Source organism: Pristis pectinata, chromosome 1, assembly GCF_009764475.1.
Source record: "Pristis pectinata isolate sPriPec2 chromosome 1, sPriPec2.1.pri, whole genome shotgun sequence".
Lineage (NCBI taxonomy): Eukaryota > Metazoa > Chordata > Chondrichthyes > Rhinopristiformes > Pristidae > Pristis > Pristis pectinata.
In genome coordinates this window covers 39,886,726-39,904,754 of record NC_067405.1, presented here as the reverse complement: position 1 = coordinate 39,904,754, position 18,029 = coordinate 39,886,726, and the positions used below count along the sequence as shown (strand labels likewise).

Sequence of the window (18,029 nt, the reverse complement as noted above, 5' to 3'; positions counted from 1 at the left end):
CTTTGATTGGGATTTTTCTTGATGGAATTGATCTGATATCTGAGTTAGGGGTGGATTAGTGTTGGGGTGGTATGGTCCACAATATTTAGAAGCTGGACCAGCAACAGAATGCACGCGGTTATCATGTGTGAGCAAACTGAGGAGAAAAATATTCCAACTTTACATTTGTGTCACTTGTAGGAGGGTGGGAGGAAGGGGAGTGGGAAAGGGTGAGGGGGATGTTGTACAGCAAGAAGTGTGACTTTGCATTTTTGACAGTGCACTCCACAGCACATTGAGGTAACAGAAAATAATCTGTAGATTTCTCAGTGGTTTTTATTTGGGGATGATTTAAGGTGACAAATATGTGCCACAGCACAGGAGGACCAACATTTCTCCCCCACATTCGCTGAAGGAATGACTGCTGACCCTCTGATATGATTTTGCCCTCAGATAATTATATTACAAACAACACAAAAGTACAGTAAAACTTAGGCTTTCAAAAGACGCTATAAAAATGAGATAGCAGATACCAGGAACCACATAACCACCCACTCTCCTATACTTTACGATTAATCATTGGGCAGGGCCAGGATTAAGCATTTTTTTTTCCTGCCGGCTGCAATTGGTGCTGCAAGTACAAAACCGAGCCCACATTGACTGTAGCGTCGCATCCTGTTGGGCTGATTGAGCTGTCAATCTCTAAGGTCACGATCACACAAGCTGCCAGGCACATTTCATATGGGACAAACCCTCTCCATTGAGTGGTGAGTAGATTGTGCAGTTTCCAAGTAATGTGGACGGACTCGGACACGGTGATTTGGTGAGTGGAATGATTAGCATTCAATGAAGCGGGGAGCCGATCTGTTTAAAGGATGCAGCGGGCAGCGTGACATCCCGCCCGCCTGCCTGGCGTAGCGGCGGCGCTGGGATCTGTCAGCAGGTAAACCCAGTGATGATCTGAGCCCCAGGGGCTTCGCCTCCAACTTGCCCCCAGCGCATTACTAACCGTGCAGTTATTATTAGGCAGGCGCGTTTCCCCTGCAGAAGCAGGTTATGTAAAGGCCGTTGTTTTCCTACTTCCTTTTTCATGTGGTACTCCACCCTGGGCTGGTGGGCGCAGCGCCGAACCCGCCGCTGGCCCGACAGGACTGCCCCCGATTTGATTGGCTGAACGGGCCGTCAGTCCGGGATCCGTGGTGGGGGTGGGGGCGGGGGCTTGCAACCCTCAACCCGCAGAGCCGCTCAGGAATCGGGCAGGGGCCTGGCTGTCTCCAATGTGGGCGGTAAGGGCCGGCGTTTACTATGGTGTTGCTTGCAGGGTACACAAACTGGAATGCTCAGTACGTCAGGCAGCAACTGTGGAGGGAGAGCTAGCTTGTAGCCATAAAGTCCTAGAGTAATACAGCACGGAAACAGGCCGTTTGGCCCAATTCGTCCATTCTCACCAAGGTTCCCACCTGGGCTAGTCCCATTTGCCTGCGTTTGGCCCCATCCCTCTAAACCCCTTCCTAGATAAGATAATCTTTATTAGTCACATGTACATTGAAACACACAGTGAAATGCATCTTTTGCGTAGAGTGTTCTGGGGGCAGCCCACAAGTGTCTCCACGCTTCTGGCACCAACATAGCATGCCCACAACTTCCTAAGCCTTTGAAATGTGGGAGGAAACCAGAGCACCTGGAGGAAACCCACGTAGTCACAGGGAGAACGTACAAAGTTACGGACAGCGGCTGCAATTGAACCTGGATCGCTGGCACTGTAATAGTGTTATGCTAACTGCTACACTACAGTGCCTGCCCTATACTTACACTTATCCATATACTTGCTCTTATTTTACCCACCTCAATTACTTTCCCTGGTAGTTCGTTCCATGTACACACCACCCTCTGCGTGAAGTTGCCCCTCGGGTCCCTTTTGAAACTTTCACCTTAGACCTATGCCCTCTAGCGTTTGGTTTCCTTTCCCTGAGAAGAAGAAATTTCTGATCATAGATTTCTCAACAGATCTGGGAAAGCTGGAGAAAAGCATGATCAACGTTAAGAGAATGGAGAGAACAAGAGGGAAGTTCTGTGATAGGGCAGAAGGCAGGAGAGAACAACTGATAAATGGGGAGAATGTGCAGGGTAAGAAAAGGCTAGGAAGGGGTGAAAATGCAGATTGATTGTCTGGAATTACCAAAGAAGTTTGGAAGGCTTGCAGGAAATCTGGAATAAAAATCCTGGAGTGCTGATTACTTGAAAATGTTAAACTCACTGTTTTATAACCCCACTGTTATAAGACTCTTGAACAGACCTCTTATACGATTAAGATGAACTCTTGATCTCTCCGTCTACTTCATCGTGGCCCTAGCACTTTATTTGGTCCACCTGCAACTGCACTTTCTCTGTCACTTGAAAGCTGTCTACTTGGAAGGTGAAGTGCTGCTCATTGAGCTTTGTTGGAACAATGTTAGGAGGCTGAATACAAAGTGGTTCGAATGAGACTGAGATGGAGAATTTGCTAGCAATGGGTCATGTTTGTCAGAATTGAGATGATCTGCAAATTAGTGTTTGGTCTCATTATACAGGAGATCACATTGTGAGCAGTGAATGCAGTATGCCAAATGGAAAACAATGTGCAACTTCAATATCAAATGAATGTGTTGTATTGTTTTTGGATATATTGCAGGTACTTTATCATGCCCCTCAAAATAGAAATTAGATAAATGTTATTTTTATTTATTATGTGGCTGTTAAAGTTGTCCCCCAACACTGTGTTATATTTGGGTTGCACTGTAAATGTAAATCACTGGTGACATGGATGGAGTGGCAATAGAGGATAAAGGCAAACCTTAAGGCCATAAGAACATAGAAGCAGAATTAGGCCATTCGGCCATTGAGTCTGCTCGGCCATTCGACCATGGCTGATTTATTTTTCCCCCTAAAACCCTATTCTCCCTGCCTTCTCCCTGTAACCTTTGATGCCTTACTAATCAAGAACCTATCAACCTCCGCTTTAAATATACCCAATGTCTATGGCCTCCACACAGCTGTCGGTGGCACAGATTCACCACCCTCTGGCTAAAGAAATTCCTCCTCATCTCAGTTCTAACGGGACGTCCTTTTTATTCTGGGCTGTGCCTTCTGGTCCTAGACTCTCCCCTACTGAAAACGTCCTCTCCACATCCACTCTATCCAGGCCTTTCAATATTTGGTAAGTTTCAATGAGATCCCCCCCTCATCCTTCTAAACTCCAATGAATACTGGCTCAGAGCCATCAAACACTCCTCATACGTTAATCCTTTCATCCCAGGGATCATTCTCATAAAATCCTCTGGACCTCTCCAACTTCAGCACATCCTTCTTGTATCTAGCCAAAACTGCTCACATTACTCCAAATGTGGTCTGACCAATGCCTTATAAAGCCTCAGCATTACATCCTTGCTTTTATATTCTAGTCCTCTTGAAATTAATGCTAGCATTGCATTTGCCGCCTTCACTACTGACTCAAACCTGCAAGTTAACCTTTAGGGAATCCTGTACTAGGATTCCAAGTCCCTTTGTATCTCTGATTTCTGAATGTTCTCCTCATTTAGAAAATAGTCTATGCTTTATTCCTTCCACCAGAGTGCATGACCATACACTTCCCTACGCTGTATTCCATCTGCCACTGTCTTTGCCCATTCCTCCCCAACCTGTCCCAAGTCCTTCTTCTGCAGACTCCCTGCTTCCTCAACACTACCTGCCTCTCCACCTATCTTTGTATCAACTGCAAACTTGGCCATCAATTCCATCATCCAGATCATTAACATATAATATGAAACGTAGTGGACCCAACGCCAAGCCCTGCGGCGCATCACTAGTCACTGGCAGCCAACCAGAAAAGGCCCCTTTATTCCCACTCTTTGCCTTCTGCCAGTCAGCCAATCTTCTATCCAGGCTAGTACCTTTCCAATAATATGGGCAGCATGGTAGTGTAGCGGTTAATGTAACAATATTATAGCGACTCAGGTTCAATTCCTGCCGCTGTCTGTAAGGAGTTTGTATGTTCTCCCCATGTCTGCGTGGGTTTCCTCCGGGTGCTCGGGTTTCCTCCCACATTTCAAAGACATACAGGTTAGGAGCTGTGGGCATGTTATGTTGGTGCCAGAAGAGTCGTGACACTTGTGGGCTGCCCTCAGCACAGTTTTGCAAAAGGACGCATTTCACTGTGTTTCGATGTACATGTGACTAATAAATAAGTATCTTGATATGTTGTCTTAATACCATGGGCTTCTATCTTGGTTAGCAGCCTCATGTGCGGCACCTTGTCAAAGGCCTTATGAAAATCCAAGGAAGCAACATCCACTGACTCTCCTTTGTCTATCCTGCCTGTCACTTGCTCAAAGAATTCCAACAGATTTGTCAGGCAAGATTTCCCCTTAAGCAAACCATGCTGACTTTGGCCTATTTTGTCATGTGCTTCCGAGTATCCCGAAACCTCATCCTTAATAATGGACTCTAAAATCTTACCAACCATTGAATTCAGGATAATAAGCCTATAATTTCCTGGCTATCTTTTGCCTCCCTCCCTTCTTAAAGAGTGGAGTGACAGTTGCAATTTTTTCCAGTCCTCTGGAACCATTCCTGACTGTAGTGATTCTTGAAAGATCACTACTAATGCCTCCACAATCTTTTCAACTACCTCTATTAGAACCCTGGGGTGTCGTCCATCCAGTCAGGTGACTTATCCACCTTCAGACCTTTCAGCTTCCCAAGCACCTTCTCCTTAGTAATAGTGACTACACTCACTTCTGTCCCCTAACTCTCTAATTTCTGGCATGTTGCTGGTGTCTTCCACAGTGAATCCAATTGTGTCTGTAGCTTCACTCAGAATTGCTTTTTCGCTCTCATGATGGCATTCTGTAGGTCATACCTGGACTTGTAGGGTTCTGGATCGCCAGTGTTGAATGCCACAGATCTAGCCCTCAGCAGACTACAAATCTCCTGGTTCATCCAGGGCTTCTGGTTTGGGAGGACTCTGTGTGCTTTCGAAGGCACACACTCACCCACGCAGGTCTTGGTGAAGTTGTTGACAGCTGTGGCATATTCATTCAGATCCGAAGATGAATCCTTGAACATGGTCCAGTCCACCGATTCAAAGCAGTCCTGTAAATGCTCCTCCACCTCCCTTAACCATACCTTTTGCAGTCCTCACCACTAGTGCTGCAGTCTTCAGTCTCTGCCTATATGTTGGTAGTAGAAGTACAGCCAGGTGGTCAGGCTTGCCAAAGTCCAGGTGCGGGATGGCATGGTAAGCGTTCTTGAGGGTGGTGTAACAGTGATCAAGTGTATTGGCTCCTCTGGTTCCACAGGTGACATGCTGGTGGTAGCTTGTCAGAGACTTTTTCAAGCTAGCCTGGTTGAAGTCCCCCGCAATGATCGGGAAGGTAGCAGGGTGCGTTGTCTCGTACCTGCGGATCACGGGGATCAGCCCCTCCAACCAGCATGATCAAAGACCCACCCCAGCCATTCTCTTGTCTTTCCCCCCCCCCCCCTCAAAAGTTTGAGAACACGTACCACCAGGCTCAAGGACAGCTTCTACACCACTGTTATAAGATTCTTGAATGGACCTGTTGTACGATAAAGATTGAGGGATGTTCATCACTCAATCTACATCATCATGGCCCTTGCACTTTATTTGTCTACCTACACTACACTTTCTCTTTAACTGTAATGCTATATTCTGCATTCTGTTTTTTCCTTTTTGTACCACCTTGAAATACTTCTGTATGGGATGAACTGTCTGGATATCTCAGTATGTGTAAATAATAAATCAATTCCCAATCCTGTGGTTGCATGGAAGGCGAATGGATATTGTTGGAGAAGGAAGAGTGAATGAGAATGTCCCAAAAGGAATGTTAAAGATTGTTAAATGGGGAGGAGAGAGAATGATGTGTGAAGTAGTAGCATCCTGTTGTAAGTGTAGAAATTTATGGGAAATGAATTGTTAATCCTGGAATGTAGAGGATAAAAATTGGATCTTGAGAATGTGCTACATCAAAGCAATCCCAGCTCTTTTTGCCTGCTATATTTAACTAGTGACTTCCTAATCAATACTTGCAGTGGGTGTGTGCTGGTGACGAGTGCAGGTATGAAGTTCTGTGCATATGCACACAAGGACATGAGCTGATTTTTGATCTTTTACGTCTATTCATCAAACCTTGTCTGATCAAATCTCCCACCACAAAAACATACCCCTAATACTCAAAGGTGACGATCCTACATTTGAGCTTGTTCTTGGGACGGTGTTTTTGTTTGCAGCTTTAAAGTTTCTCAAAAATCTATCTTTGAATAGATTTGTATGGCATAAATACAAGTCATATTAGAATTTGGAAAGTTGAATTACAGGTTCCCAAACATGCTACGCAGTAATGACTGCAATATTTAGTATTATTGGTGAACCAGTGTCTAAGTCACTCATTCCTTCTGGAGCCTTCAGTTTAAGGAAACATCTAATGACTTGAAGGGGAAAAAAAATCAAGGTAAGTTTTCTGTCCTGTTGTTTTCTAATTTCTTTGCATCAAGTAAATATAAAAGCCAAATTCTACCAATCATAATTTTATTAGGCAAGCAGGTCAGTGTACATGTTACCAAAAAGCAAAAAAAAATGCTGATACTAGAGATCTAAAACAAAACCAGAAATTGCTGGAAATATTCAGGTGGCATCTGAGAAGTAGTTAACATTTCAGATTGATGACCTTTCATTCTTTTGGAGAGAGAAACAGAGTTAACAATATCTCTATTATTCTATCTCCTGCATTGCATATGTTGTACTAGAGTACAAAGTTACCCTCTTCCCCTCCTCCTACTTTTTAGTCCCTTCCAAATGTGCCCAGAAAGTTGACTTCTACACCAGTTTTGTTTGGTACATTAATGAGGTGAAACTGAGTTGATACTTAAAATTTGATATGATAGAATGTAATCTTTGATTGTGCTGACAGAGAAAAACAGCAGCTATGGTGCCACTGACCTTATTTAAAATTTAATGTGGCCATCACAGTACATGGAAGACATTGCAGTTTGGTCAGGCATGATTCTGCTAATACTAAAGTAGTTATGATTTTTAGAAGAAAGCAAAGATGGAATTAAATATCACTTTTCTCAACCTCCGGAGAATCAGAACAATTTAGCACCAATTAAGTACTTCAGAAGGCAATTTGTATATAGCAAATTCCCACATATAGCATGAAGGTAATCTGTTTTTGAAGGATAAATATTTGCCAGGACACTGGGGATACCTCCTCTACTCTACTTCATCGTGTCAGAAGATGAGCTGATGGTGTCTTGATGTGAAAGGTAGCACCTCCATTATTGCAGGATTTCCTGAGGAATCCACTGGATTGTTAGCCTCAATTGTAAACTGAGAATTAACCTACAACCTTCCTTTACTTTACTAAAGTCACTATTTAAAACCAAAATAAAATAGAAATTCCAGAGGGAGAAAGAACTTGTGTTTCTCCCAGGGCACTCTTCACAGTAAAATTTCATTTTGCCTTATGATAGAGAAAAAAGCCAATTTGATTCATTAAGTCTGTGCTGGCTCACAGAGAGATCCTATTCTCTCAGCAAATTTTCTTATAACCCAATCTATGTCCATTTCCACCCAAATTCTCCCACTCATGTTAGACAATAGGGGCAATTTACAGTGGCCAATTAGTCTACCAACCCACACATCTTTGGGATGTGGGATGAAACATAAACTCTCAGTGGAAACCTGCGTGGTCAGCTCTATGCAGACAAGTCAGGATTGAACCCAGGTTGCTGGAACTGCGAAGCAGCAACTCTACCAGCTGTGCCAATGTAAGTGATGTTGTGATTATCTCCACACAGAAAGGCAATACAAAAAACAAACATATGAATGACCTTTGACATTGACATTGTTTTGAGGGGAACTTATGGTGAACAAACTAAAAGGTTGTTTTTTTCACAAAATGGTGTTACAGCATTTGCTATTGGAGCCTTGTATGAGTAGATTGGAGAAAAAAGGGACTAAGTAACTTTCTGGTATTGAATGAAGGTGAAGTTACCCATGAAAATCCAGTGCTAGATTCAAGGAACATTTTAGAGTAGTCTTACTTGTCGCAAACTTGGAATATTGCAATAGCCACTCAACTTACTTTGACTTGTTCAAATTAAGCACTTGTTTGGTTTATTTTCAAATTATGAATATTCTTGCAAAGCCATTTTGGCATAACCAATGCATCTGCTGTAGGTTAAATTTTACCAATGATACTGGAATTCTGCAAGTCTCACCTGTATACCAAATTAGCCTGACAGAAGATCTCCTGAATAAAATCGTACCGATTTAACATTAACCATGCAAGTGCAATCAAGTGTGAAGTGGATAATAATCAGCTTTGAGGATATAGACAGGTTGGTGGAACGTGCAGGCATGTGGCAGATGAAATATAATGCAGAAAAATATGTTTTGTCACAATAATCATATTCGTATATTGGGACATTTAAGTCAGCCTATTATAGATGAGCACTTGTTTTTTTTTCAAAAAAGGTGTTCTTGCCACTGGTGTGAATCCTGAGATGGTGTTGATTCATGAAGTGATATCAAACAACTTTTGGTCTTCTTAGATAATCTAAATGCTTCCACTTGCCTGAATGGTTGGAGCTTCAAGAAAAATTAAACAGCTCAAGGGCATCCAGAACAAACCAGCCCACTTGATGAGCAGCCGCCCATCTCCTTCAACATTTATGACTGGCATGCTTCATCTACCGAGCCAACCTCTTTAAATCAAATTGTTTGGATGAAGTATTTGGTTGACCTGCTTTCAAGTTATAAAAATCTCCTGAAGAACAGCAATAGAAGTTGTCTGAATGGACTTTAGTTAAGGTCCCACATTGTAAATGGTATCATATGGACTCACATGGAATCCAGGGTGACCTAGCCAATTGGATACAAAATTGACTTGGTGGAAAGAGTTAGAGGGTGGTAGTGGAGAGTTGCTTTTCAGATTGGAGACCTGTGACCAGTGGTGTGCCCTGTTCGGTGTTGGGTCCCCTTAGATAAAGTAGATAGTCACAGCCTTTGAAAGGGGTTGGAGAGTTTAAAAGAAGAGGGCATAAGTTTAAGGTGAGGGGGGGAAGATTTAAAGGTGATCTGAGGGGCAAATTTTTCACACAGAGGATGGTGTGTATATGGAACGAGCTGCCAGAGGAAGTGGTAGAGGCAGGTACAATTACAATGTCTGGAAGACATTTGGACTGGTTCATGGATAGGAAATGTTTAGTGGGATTAGCTTAGGAAGGCACCTTGGTCAGTATGGACGATTTGATCTGAAGGGCCTGTTCCCGTGGTGCTTAGCTCTATGACTCTATGAAAGCATAAGCCTGAAGCCTGGGAGTTAAAATGTGGGCAGTCATGGTTTGTAATCTGAGGTTTGAAAAGAATATAGTTATGGAAAAGGCATTTGTTCATGAAAAGCAGCAAGGCAAGTGACTTATTTTATTTTTGATGGGATTGAGTTAACTAAGTACATTCTCTGTGCATTCACATATGACTTGTGAAAAATTAACAGATGTCACTCTGCCTCTTCACCCAAACCCCCTCTACCTGAGGGTGCCCCAGTTCCTTCTGAGTGAAGGTTTCTCTCACTAACTGTAGATAAATGGGCTCACAGTGGCATCAATGGGAAAACGTGGACCATTTCCCATATTTCGGGAGCCACCCCTTAGTCAAAGGCAGACATCAATGTTGAAATGTACCATTGTCTTTAATGCAACGGTGCAGCTTTTGGTTGATTGAGGAAAAGGGTATTTAAAGATCTAGACCTCAGATCTGGCACAAAACCTGTGGTTTACCAGGCAGCAGTGATCCCTGCTCTCCTGAATGCTTCTGGGACCTGGACTACTTAGAGACTTACATAACAGAAACGGGCCCTTTACCCACCACACCCATGTTAACCTTCTTGCTCGTCTACACTGTGCCTGGATGTTTTAGGAAGGAGTCAGTTCAACCATACAGGCCTTTTAAATACATGGGGAATGGCTCAACAGATAAACATTAGAAGGAACACAAACAGCTGCTCCATAAAATGGCCTCGCACTTTCTTTATTTCTCCTTTAGTGATCAAGGTGGAGCAGGATTATGAGCATAGGAGCCAGCTAATTTCACTCCCACCAATCCACATGGACGCTGGAGTGGAGTGCCAGTTTCATAGGTGCATCTTGTGGTCACATTCATGGAGGATTTGAACTCAAAGGTTTTCAGCAGTTTCTCAATCACTGCAAATAATCACCTCCCTACATCATTCAAGTCTGTTACCATTGCCGAGTTCCCTTCCGTCAACACCATTGACCAGAAATGTAACTGGAGCAGCCAGTGAACAGTCTGGTTTTAAAGAAAAAGCAGTTCAGGGATTAAGCATTCAGCAAAGAGTGGCTGACTTCCCCTATCAGCTAGATACTTCAGAAGCTTGATGCAATACTTTCCACTTGCTTAAATTAGTGGAGGTTTAGCAACAATGATGAAGCTCAACAGCATCTAAAACAAAGCAGCCTCCTTAATTTCCCCCATCCATCACTCTCAACATTCACCACTGATACACTTCAGATGCAGTGTATGTATCATCTACAAAGTGCACTGCAGGATCTGGTTTATTAATATCCTTCAAGGCAGGAAATTTCACCTGACCTAACTCTATGTGGCTGCAGACTCACCAGTGTAGTTGGCTCATTTCAGGAGCAATCACCAGTGGAAACCAGCAACATCCATGTCTAGTGACTGAATTTAAAAAATATATATTTCCAGGTATCAAGGTTATTAGGACTGCTGTGTTCCTAAGTGAGCAATGTGGAGTCCTTGGTGGCCATTGGCAGATGTGCGTATTGCTGCAGTCTAGCTATTGGGAAGTGTGCCTTTAAGAGCTGCCACTTTTTTGTGATAGGTCCTCAGCAATGTGTCTGCAGTTGCATTCACTTGAGTCGGGTCCCCTCAGCAATTGCACGGTCCTGGTTAGTGAACGTTAACCAGCCGAATGCCTTCTCAGAATTTCTTTCTTGGCGAAATTCAGTTTCTTGCAGGGTCCTAAATGAGTATTAGTGTCAAACACTACAAAGTAGTAGGTCAAAAATATGTAACCAATTTCTAGATCCCTCTGCACTGCAGCATTCTCCAGTCTCTTGCCCCTTCAACAATATTCAGTTTTTCTATTCCTCCTGCCAAAGTGGTAGTCTCACAATTCTGCCGAAGTTCTATCAAGTTTTTGCCTCTTCACTTAATCTGGCTGCACCCCTTTGCAGACTGTCTTCATCACAATTTGGTTTTTTGTATGATCAGCTTAATAATCAGTAGGTGCATGCCATCAGATTTCAGAGTCATGAAAAAAAACTTCTCACAACATTGTGGAGCTGTGAATTCATCATAGTGTAAACTTGATGTGGCCGTATGGGTGCAGATTGAATGACGTCCACATTCTGTACTCTACTATTCAACAGGCAGGGGACTGGGGATTGGGTAGGGGAGTAGGATACAGGTATTCAGGAGGAAGAAATGGTCTTTTTACCATTCTGGGACTAGGGTGTCGGTGGGGGTGTGGTGTGAAATAGAGAATGACAGCTGGGTCACACAGGAATTAGGAATAAGAACCAATACTTTACTATTCTGATCTGGGAGATTTTGTGTGCGATGCGGAAATCGGGATACAGGGAAAACAGAAGGATAATTCCATCATTCCTGGAGGTGGCAGTGGGAGGTGGTGGCAATAGGGAGAGTACAATGAGAACATACCATTACAGTCAGAAATTCTGGTGGTCATTTGTCCAGTTTGTGTCTGCAAATCAGAACTGTATCTTCAATTGACCGAAGGCACGAGGGGGGAAAGGAATTTGTCCTCCAAAAATTATATGTTGTATATAAATATTTCATTTTTAATTCCAAAATCACTAACCTGTGGATTGAGTAGGAAAATGACTGTGAAATCTGGTGTGTGTGTATATATATAAAAAAAGAATCTTTAAGCAAGGTCATATCACATGAACAAATTAAGTATTGCTGTGAGCCTAAAGTCAGTAGCATCTTTCCCCAGTTTTACTGTTTTCTTTTTAGAGAAATTTTCATATCTCAGTGAAGTAATTTCCTCCTTGTGATGTGTGTTCATGACTGTTGCTAAAAATCAGAAATGTGGATCAGACCTTGTTAGGCAAAACCCATTCACGTTCAGTGTTCTTTTATTGCATCAGTTTGCATTACAGATATCACTTCAGTGCAAAACGATTTCAATCTGACATCTGAGAAAAACTGAGTGAGACTCCCTGGAGGAGTCTTGCTTAGCTTCATTCAGCTGTCAGGTTGGATCTGTTCTGCAGACATTTTAAGACTTTGAATTTGGTGTACACTGAGAGTTTAGTATCAGTACAAAAATCATTTTGGCATTTCACCTCCTAAACTTGTGGAGTGTGAATGATTAGCAGATATTGGTGTGTTGGGAAGCATCTCTTCTTTTGTTATGGGGAAGGAGAAAGAATACCAGTGTAATAGGATTACTTCCCACAGTACTGCTTACCAGCATTTGAAACAGTTAAGCAAGACTGAGCATAGGAATCAAACTTTCAGTCATTCTTTGAACAACACTATCTATTTTATTTTTCAGCAGGCTTTAACTCAATGAGGTTGATCCTTTTCATGGGGAAGTAACTTTGATGGCATGCTGGCATTTTAATAGGATAAGAATTGTTCACTGATCAGTTGTTTAACCTGCCAGTGTGCTGCTTGAACTTCTTACTTGTGATATTCAGTCACTTGAGGAGCTGCTCAAATTGTATCCTTGTAACTGAATTCCACTGTATTACTCAGAAATATTCAGTAATCCTGTGCTTCCAGCAATGGAAGGGAGCACAAGCCAAAGCATAAAAACAACTGCAGGGCTCAACGCTGGGAGTCCTTACTTTGTTAAGTAGTTACAGGCCATCTTTCAGTAAAGAATGGGTTCTGTTTTTACAGACATCCTTAAGTCGATTTTGTCTGTAAGTTGGAAAATACACAAAAATCACTTGACATGGTAACCATCCCTCCACAGTATTGTAATGAATGGCATCAAAAGCGTACAAGGCTGATAAGAAAGAACAATTACTGAAAGTGGAGAGAGAGGAAACTAGTTCTGCTGTTCATAGGAAAGAATGTATGTGTGTACGTCAGACTTTTGAATGTAATAATATTATGGGAGATCATTTGCATGTAGGGGTGTCCATAGATTGGGCTTTCGTAACCCAGGGAATGGTCTGAATTGCAATGATTCTGAGATTCTCAGCAAGGATGGCGATGTTTAACTTCCCCAATAAAAACACCTGCAGACACCACTTAAGTCTCCTTCACTTGCTACATCTTGCTGGAAAAATCACCCTGGTTTTATTAAGGAACATTAATTTTGGTCATGTGTATGGTTTTAGTCTGTAGAGAGTTTTTAAATAGATGCTGTAAGTTACTTGTTGTTTATTTGTTAAATAGACTTTATTTGCTGCAAAAATGTCTGTTGGCAATTAGTCCTGCTATAGATCCTCTTCTGCTCTCAGCTTATTGGCTGATAGTATAATTGATCAGGTAACAGTGGTGATGGTGAATGCCATTGCTAAGTAGACCTTTTGCATTATTCCTTCTGCCTAACTGCATTTGTCAGCTGCATTTCTCTTTCTCTGCTATACTGAGGGACATCCATACCGCCATATCTTATTATTTTGCTTCATAAGGGTCCCTTTTAACTTGCACACTATTTTGTACGGGATTGAAGAACAAATAGCACATTTGTTTGTCTCCTCTGTTTTCCATCTGCATTATTTGCCAGCATTTAAAAGTGAAATGATGTACCATGTGTTTTGTTATACTGCTTATAATTAAAGTAGTCAGCCATGTCTGCTGAGGAAAAAGCTCTGAGCTTATCCCATAGCACATTCAGTCAGCAACCATTTGTTTGAAGCGTGACAAATATAGGATGCAAACACACAAGTAAACTGGCACAATGTGCAGTCCTGCTCATTTTCATGCTGATTCTGAGTTCAAGTTGGTTCCTTTCTAACTTTGGTGGTCCCTCAAGATGAAGGATGATTTGCTTTCACTTGAGTTCTTCAGCTAATAAGTCCTATGCAAGATCTACAGACACTGCTACAGGTGGAGCAGCTGCTGCTTGAATGGATGGATGGGTTGAGTTACTGTATGCTCTTTGTGCCTAAAGAGAGCTGCTTGCTCACAGTTGTAGTTGCCGAATCTGACAACTGCCTCATCCAAATCTTATAGTTGCTTTTGTCAATGCCACTGAATGATTGGAAGCTTCTGGACATCACAATCCTGCTTGTGTAATGGTTCATGAATGCTCACGGTGAAGAAGGAACATTCCGGATAGTATTAGGAATCTTGTCCATGCATTGGCAGCACAGAGAAGCTCCATGTAAGTGTTGGAAAGAGTGGACCCTCTCAGAAACTATTTACCTGCCTACATCCTCAGACATCGCCTCCCCCATCAGTGGAACAGCTTGCAATTTTCACAATGGCTTCATCAGTCACCTCAGAACCCACAAAACAAGAGTGGAAATAAGTCATGGTCTGCCAAAGTACTTTTTCAAATGTAATACTTTTTCACCTGTATTGATGAAATTGCATTAGTTTAATACTCTTAAACAGATCAATGCAGATTTGGTATTGGTTTACTATTGTCACTTGTACCAAGGTACAGTGGAAAAACTTGTCTTGCATACTGTTTGTACAGATCAATTCATTATACTGTGCCTAATTGTGCTGGTTTGAGGAAGATTTGCTTGTTGTCATGCTAATGAGTTGGTACATTGACCCATTATATCATTTAGGAAAATGAAAGCAACTTTCAAAGGCAATTTCTGCCCATATTCTGATTGCCCTCAAAATGGAAACTCTACCTCCATTTAGTATCTGAAATATTGGATGTTCTTATAAGAGGAATACAAAGTCATTTTACCTCATTTTCTCTGGATCTTTAGTAATTCTGCTGCAAGGCAATATGAGGGTGCATTATATGCTTAAGTTATTATATGTTATATAAATATAATCACGAACACAAGAAAATAGGAGCAGAAGTAGACCAGTTGGCCTCTCAAGCTTGCCCTGCCATTCAATATGATCATGGCTGATCTACCTCCGGCTCAGTTCCTCTTCTGTGCCAAATTCCCATGGCTTCCATTCCCTAATCTTTCTTTCAAAAATTATCAACCTTCATCTTAAATACTTCAAATGATCCAGCTTTTAAAAATCTCGAGGGTAGAGAATTCTAGAAATTCACTTTCCTCTGCCAGATGAAATTTCTGTGCAACTCTGTTTTAAATGACCTTATCTTGAAACTATGTCCCCTTATTTGAGATTTTCCCATTAATGAAAACATCTCGACCACTACCCCTGTTATGTCCCCTTGGGATCTTGTATATTTCAATGAGATCACCACTCATTCTTCTAAACTTCACAGAATACAGAGCTAATATGCTTAGCCTCTCTTGATTGGACAATCCTCTCATCCCAGGGATTAACCTGGTGAATCTCCCTTGGGCTGCCTCCAATGCTGCTATATGCTTTATCCTTTCTTAATATGTGATTGATCTTTATATTTTGAATACTGCAGTGAGAAAGTTTGACAGGAGTGATAATGCAGACTTGCTTAACCATTGTGTCCACTGAGGTTGGGTCCGTTGTGGACCAATTGACTGAGATCACAGCTTGCATGCAACCATATAATAAACCTAAGGTAGAGACCAGTTTTTGGAGGCAGACAAATTTGAGAAGGATGCTCCAGATTTCCTGTTAAATGAAGGGATCAAAGACTCTTGAGGTCAAGAAGGCCATGTGCAGTGGTTGATGCTGCTCTCTGCAGTCTCTTCAAGCTATTGCACGATGAAGATCATGTCCACTGTGCCTCGAGATAGATCTTTAGCCACTGCGAGGAGGTGGCTGAGGAGAATCTGGGCAATAATTCCCCTGCAGTAGACAGCAGGGAGACCCCTTTTGTCGTTACTGCTGTTGGACTTGTCACCTTTTCTAAAAGGTGGTCAGAATTAGTTTTTGAGGTCCCCTGGCACATCCTCCTTTCCCCAGACTGAGGGGATGAGATTTTCAACTCGTGACTGAAGTTCCTTTCTACCTAGCTTTAGGACTTCGGCAGGCATGTGGTTACCTGTCTTTTCAAGGCTGATTCAGATAATTTGACATGGAATAGAGTCAAGCACCCTCACATTATGGACAGTCATGGTTGTGGAGTTTTTCAAGCTGCTCCTTCCAGTAATGTTGACTATCTTTCTGACCTTGACAGATATGCCTTTGTTTTGGCTGTCATATGGGTAGTCCTTGGGCATTTGTGCCATGGATGGGCTTAATGGTGCTGAAGATTCTGTGCATATCACAGTTATCAGCAAGTTGCCGGATTTACTGTGCTTTTTATACCTACCATTCGTTTAAGTCACTGGTATTCTGGAGTATGATCTATAGAACAAGAGGGGAACTGTTCAACCTGCGTTGGCTCTACTCCAGAACAAGGGTCACCCCAACTGTAGTCATAACGTTGCAGTGTGTAGAAAATGCTTGTATTTAGTGGTCAAGCCACAAGTTATGGTTGACACATTCCCTGGAGTCTTACACTTAACATCTGCAAAATAACCTTGCTCTATTGACCTGTCCCCACTGTGCAACATTGCCACCTGACAAAAAGTGTCCCCAAGGACATCTTGTACAGTTAAGTCACATGGTCATATTGCAGAATATAGCCAGTAGTTGTATGTTTTAAGAACAAAGTATGAACCTCTTTGTTCAATGAAATATTGCTCAAAGTACATTAAAGGAATATTTTTGGAATGATATTAAAAGCTCTGCGAGGGACCTTGCAATATAAATTAGAAGTAAGTTTTTAATTGTGTATGTAGAAACAATAAGCAGTGTTGAGAATGTAGGTGATAATGCTACAAAGTATGTCACTTAGAAAACGTTGCTCCAGATACCAGCATCTGTGGTCTCTTGTATCTCTGTCATTTAGAAAATGGCCAAGTATATAAAGAGAAAAATTAACAAGTATTGTCAAATTGTAGTATGATATGCAGACAGGGGAGATGAGAGAGGGTTTGCGTAGATTGACAGTCAGACTCAGCTGGGATTTCTGTCTTTTTTTGACTGGGACTCAAGGTGGAACCCCAATGATATGGCATAAAAAGATGAATTCCTGAGAGGTCTGAGCTAGTGGTCACTGGCAAATGTACCATGGCACTTATTCTGTGCAAATACCTATGCACCTTGAGTTTTTGCCTGTTTGCATATAGTAAACAGTAATTCATATTTTTCTTCCCATTGGTAAGTGAACTTACCTGCACTTGTTTCACTTAAAAGTTAATTGAGACCTTTCTGTTGTGGGTTAAATTCAAAAACTTACCAGTGCTTATTGCCTGACACTTATTTGCATGAAATTTCAGGTTTAGTACAATAAACAACCAATTATGCATACCATTTTCTTTAATTATGGAATTCCCATATGATGTTAATCACCAAGCAGATTAAAATTTTTGTGTGTAATTTCAAACACTATTATCATTGATAAGCTCGATTCACTGTATTCTTGTCTCTTCAAACACTTTGCCACTGTCCAAGCGTTATTAATTTCATTTATAATGATACCAATCCGCCACCCATGCTATCTTTTTCATCAAGTAAATTGTAGAACATTTATATAGTCACACATAAAATTATATAAATCGAATATTGAAGTTGGAATTTCCATTTAACTTCGGTGTAGGTTATGTATAAATAGCTCATTCTTTTGTGGTATGTCTGACATGTTCACTTTTTTTAAACTAAGCATGACACAATATTAATCACTTAAATCTTATAATTATACTTCACATGGATAACAATGTACCAGAGGCCTTGTGTGCCATAACTTGAATTTAGTTGTTGCATAATATACTGTTGAAGCGAAGTGAAGAGTTAAGTCACTAAATGCAAAGGGTCCTTTGAAGCTTGTAGTAACAAATGTTAGGTCAAGTCACTACTAAAATGAAAGTTATGTTTAGCGGATCCACTT

At 41.6% G+C, this 18,029-nt stretch overlaps 1 protein-coding gene across 4 annotated transcripts in view; it reads left to right on the top strand.

The window, feature by feature from the left end:
• The first annotated feature begins 646 nt into the window (after positions 1-646).
• gpd2 (glycerol-3-phosphate dehydrogenase 2 (mitochondrial)) overlaps positions 647-18,029 on the top strand; it is a 95,254-nt gene continuing 77,871 nt past the window's right edge. Inside the window, exon 1 of one of the 4 annotated variants that reach the window (XM_052027937.1) lies at positions 647-746. The gene's annotated coding sequence lies outside the window, so the exon portion shown is untranslated. Of the gene's footprint in view, positions 747-784; positions 923-1,233; positions 1,266-18,029 lie in introns of those variants that run through there. The other 3 variants (XM_052027944.1, XM_052027953.1, XM_052027961.1) reach the window with 3 other exon arrangements.